Raw genomic sequence first — 5,610 nt, 5'->3', positions numbered from 1 at the left:
AGCGTCGTGCTAATAACGCGAAGGTCGCAGGTTCGAAACCTGCATGGGCCATTATATCCCTTTTTTTTCCTTTTTCACAAATTCTCCACTTTCTTTTTTTTTCTCCTAAATTTTGTGAATGACGTGTCTCTTTTCCTGTGGCGAGACATTTCAAAGCCAGAGATCTCGGCAGCACGCCACGCCACCTACACTCGGTTAGTTATTCCTGAAATTTTTTTTTTTTTGCCCTTCCAATTTTGGACCCATTCGTAATTTGAGTTGACATGTGATGTTGTGTGAAAATTTTTTACTGTAATAAAAAAATTAAATGTGACTATTTTTTAGAGTTTTTTACTGTAACAAAACTCAAATTCTAAACTCGAATCAGCAAAAAAAAGAGCAACTTTTTGTCACTTTACCTTTAAAATTTGTAAATTAATCTGACCACCTTTGAATTTTAAAAAGACAATCACTTTATTTTTTATTTATTTTATTAATAAATTTAATGATGTGATAATTATTAAAAAATAATATAACAAATTATTTACATAAATGTTCTAGTATGTATTATATTTTAAAATGCTCAATGATCTATAAAAATACATCAAAATACTTTTAATCTTTGAAAAATATAATAAAATAATAGTTTTATTGGTATGACTTATTATTAAAAATTAATTAGACATTAAATTCTAATTGAATCATTAAAAAATAATTAAATATTGAAAATATAAAAATGTAAAATGCTTCGCTTTAAAAAATTTAAAAATTAAAATTTTTTTTTCAAAAATTATTATGTATTATTGACTTAATAATTTATATTAAGTATCTATGTTATTAAAAATTAATAACAGTTTTCCGTTCCAGTTTGCCCAAGACTTCTCAAAACTATCTATATATTATAAATAAAGTGAGAGTGTAATGTTCACCGTTTGTCTCCTAGGTATATATTTTCGGCTTTTTTTGTTTTTGTTTTTGCTTTTGTTTTTTGTTCTTTTAGGGATATGCGTGCATATATGTACGAGTGTTCACCGTTTCTCAGCTTTGAGTTGCCTACTTCATTGACGTTTATTTTTAATTGTCGTTTCCATTTGTTGTCATTTTCGGTAGTTTTATTTTATTTTTTTCTTTAGAAAATTTCCTTTCAAATTTAACAAAATACATACAAGAAAAAAGCATTTTAGTGACAATTGTCGTCGCTAAAGAATTTTTTACAACGAAATATCATCGCTAAGAAGTCATCGCTACAATTCTGCTGCTAAAAAATTTTTAGAAACAACAAAAAAGTCATCACAAAAAAGTGTCTTAATTGCCATTGCTAAAAGTCAAGTGTCATTGCTAAAGATTCGTCATCAAAACACGAGTTCGTCATATTATGAATTTTTAGCGACGACTTATATCATCGTTAAAAATATTATATATATATATATAAGTTTTTTAGAAATGATTTTTTTAAAGAAAATATCTATATTATGGTCTTAAAACTTTTTTTTTTCTAATCAAGTAAACAAATCCTAAAACTAAAAACTTATCTCATTAATCTTAAAAAAATAATAAAACTTATAAGACTTTATCATACTTATACATAATCAAAGAAAATCCTAAATAAAACTTTATCACATTCATAATCACCATCACATATAACTATCACACAATAAAAAAAAAAGTACAACTTAAACTTTATCACATCCTAAAGCAAATTTATCATAATCATCATCAAATAAACAACAATAACATCATATAAATAAAAAAAGTACAACTTAAACTAAACATCCTAAATCAAACAATATTATGCTCATAATCATCACCACATATCTCTCAAAAAAGAATGGAAATAATAATCATCACATAGTCAACATCATCATCATATATTCAAAAATAATGAATCAAGTTAGATAATTTGAACAAAAATCCTCAAATTTTCTAACCTCAAATAGAGAGAGAAAAGGAGAGGAAGGGTAGAGGAGAAAGGGACGGCGGCGGCGGCGAGGGCAAGGCCGGCAGCGGCAAGGGTTGGTGCCGATGAAGAGAGGGTGCGGGACTGAGTGGGTAGCTGAGGAGAAGGAGCAAAGAGAAAAAAAAAATAAAGAAGACAAGAGAAATGAAGGGGTTTTTAGTTTGTTCTGTTTTATATACTCAGATTTTTAGCGATGACAATTGTCGGCGTTTGTAACGCCCTCTAGAATTAAACATGTTTAATTATATTAAATTGTGAGTTATTAGTGTGCGTAATTTAATTTTCACAATTAATTAAGCAACTTTAAATTATTTACAATATTTATGATTTCACCCTAAATTTTTTTAAAAATACACTTAAATTTTAATGCATTTTTCTTTTTCTATTTTTCTATTTTTCCTTTTTTTTTCTTTTTCCTTTGTCTTTTTTATTCTTTTCTTCTTTTTCCTTTCCTTCTTTTCCTTCCCCTGGCTGCAACCTCTCTCTCTTTCCTTCTTTCTTTCTTTTTCTTTTCTCTCTCTCTCCTCTGGTTTCACCCACCGCATCTCTCTCTCTCTTTCTTTTTCTTCCACCGTCGGCCACTTCCTTCTTTCTCCAGGCTCTCTCTCCCGCCGGCCGTTTCTCTCTCCGGCCTTCTCTTTTCGACCGTTTCTCTCTCTCTCTCTCTCTCTCTCGGCTTGCTGGCCGAGACCCACAAATAAAAACAAAACAAAAGAAAAACGAGAGAAATGGAGAGAAACGAACTTCAATCACTTTGAGGTAAAGATTTCATGAAAAACCATACTTAAATTTGAGTTATTGATTTGAGAATTTGAAATTTTGATTAGATGTGAATAATTTTGAGTTATGATTTGGATTTGAACAATTGTTGTTAGAATTAATTTAATTTTGGGAGGTTTTTAGTTATTAGACTTATTGAATTGATTGAAAACTGATTTGATGATTTCTAGAGAATTTATTTTGAAATTAAACTTGAATTGCAGGTTTGACATTTTTCCTATTTATGTCGGTATGCTGCTAAAATTTCTTTAAAAACTTGTTTTTAAGCTGAAATTAAATAGGAAACCAAACTTATGAATTGGATTTCAATTTTTAAAGAACCCCCAAATTGAATTATAAAATCGTTTGTGAAACTTAGATTTGAGTCAAGGCACACTAATAGGAAACAATTAAACATAATTGAGCTTCATTCGTTTTAGGAATGAGAAATATATCCTAAGATATTATTTTTGTGATAAAGCTAGTGGAGAAGATCGAGTATTAAAGCTTTAAAGAAAGCGGATGTTAGGGTGACGAGAGGTAGGAAGTTAGCCTCACTTTAAATGGTTTTGGCCAATGAAAATGTTTTACAACAAAACATGTTGAAAGAAAATGATTTTAAAGGAATTAGCATGAATAATGCTATTAAGTTTTCCAATGATTTTAGAAATGAGATTTTAAAGAGTATCATTTCTTAAAATGAAATATTTTAAGAAATGATATAACGCATGGTGGCCATAGAGATCGGGATATGAGAATCGTATCCATGGGGGTAGGTCCCGAAACTTGTACGGTCCACTTCTTGCTCAGTGGTGTTATGGCTCTGCATATTTTCATTATACATATATTTTACTACTACTACGTGAGTAATTTCTTTTTTTAAAAAGGGTGATCAGTTCCGGGTGTATGTCTTCGGACCGTAAGTACCTTTATTTACAATGTTTTATAAAATTATATCCTACTAGGCCTTTTGCTCACTTTTCTTGTTTCAAATGTATTAAACCCCTCCAGGCGACGCGAATAGTAGTGCGGAATAGGTAGTTACTACCGGTGAGGTGAACCCGTCTTCAAGAAGTGAAGATTTGCATTTTCCTTTCCCTTTAACTCAAATATTGCTAGACTGTGGTTGATGTCAACATTTACTTTTATTTATATTATGTGTGCTAAACCTGTGAGAATTCCTGACATGATACCAAGGGTGAGGTTTTGAACTGGTTCGGTTGGGAATTCCACCACTTTTCTTGAAACTGAATTTCTCATAATTAGTGGGGCTTGTTTGGAAATACCTGGAAGTTTTTGATTTGAAATTTAAATTTTTACATTGTTATTTGTTAATCACTTTCTTAAACAAGTTTAAATTTCTAAACAAATCTCCATGTCACTAACCCCTGTTTGGGGGCGTGACAGCGTTAAAAGTCAAGTTGAACTTAAAAATTTGTAAAAAGCGTGTAAAATAACCGGGAATAAAAATGTTTCAAGATTAAAACTTTTAGCGATGACACTTGCCGTCACTACAAGTCAAGTTAAATTTTGAAAATTTTTAAAAAGCGTGAAAAATGACCGCAAACAGACAATTTTCAGGATTAAGACTTTTAGCGACGACATATAAGTCAAGTTGAATTTTGAAAATTTGTAAAAAGCGCTTAAAATGACCGTGAATTAAAAATTTTTAGGGTTAAGACTTTTAGCGAGGACAAGTTAAGTTGAATTTCTTTTTAAAGAAAAAATATGGTAAACCTCACCCGGGAAAATTTTATTTTCCTGGCTAACTTATAGCGACAACATTTTTCATTACTAAAGAGTTTTAGCAAAGACAACAAAAAACTTGTCAACTTCGTCGCTAATTATTATTTAGCGATGACATGTCGTCACAAATTATCTATTTTTATTTGTCGTCTCTAAAATGTGTCATTATAAGGTCCTTTTGTTATAGTGTTAATAGTGGTAAATGATTACCAACTACAAGAGAATTCAGTAGTATTTTTATTTACGTGTCTTCTGTTTCGTAGACATTTTACCTCATCTTGTCTTTTATCTTCTGCAGTGTCGTTTTCAATTTGTTGACGTCTTTTATTTAATTATGACTGACGTTTTCTACTTTGTTTCATGCTTCTTATTATATTGCCATTTCACGTTTTTGTTGTTTATAACTGCAAAGTCCCCATCTTCTTTTATAGAAACATAAAAAAATATTGCGACACGATGGGAATCACCATGAGCGACAAACCAAGGAATACTACACCAGTGAAATGGCGTGTTGATAAGTACAGGATATATATGTTAAGCCTGACTACAAGGACTTGACAAATGTTTGATAGTTTTTTACTGTTTTTTCTTCCAAAATTTTTGCAATAAACCAGAACTACTTATAGGTCTAAATAGTGTGTTATCGTTACATATAAGATATATAACTCTATTGTTGTGTTTATGCAATCCACGGTATTGCCCTATTGGATATGCATTATTATACCTTTTCATCATGTACATGTGCCAACCCCAGTGGATATCAAAGATATGGAAACTAATTTGAATAGTACAAATTCCGATTTCTAGCCATGATCGACAATATAAATTCAGTAGATTAAATATAGCATGTATTATATAATAATTGATGTGATAGTCTGATAGACCCTTGTGGTGAAGAGTTGATATTTGAGTTATATTATACGTTAAGTAGATCAATCTAACCATCTCTTTTCCTTCTTTTAAGCGCGCGCACATATTATATATATATATAAATATGTGTGTGTATATATATCCTTGTCTATTAATTTACCATAAATCGTGATCATATCTCATATTAATTAGTTAAAATTAGCAAGAAATTAAAATATTGTAACTTTCCTGAACTCAATTACCTTAACAACGTAACTTATGACATTTTTTTTTTAAATATGTAATTTGTATTCCAAATT

Source organism: Morus notabilis, unplaced genomic scaffold, assembly GCF_000414095.1.
Source record: "Morus notabilis unplaced genomic scaffold, ASM41409v2 Scaffold322, whole genome shotgun sequence".
NCBI lineage: Eukaryota > Viridiplantae > Streptophyta > Magnoliopsida > Rosales > Moraceae > Morus > Morus notabilis.
This window is presented reverse-complemented; position numbering follows the sequence as displayed.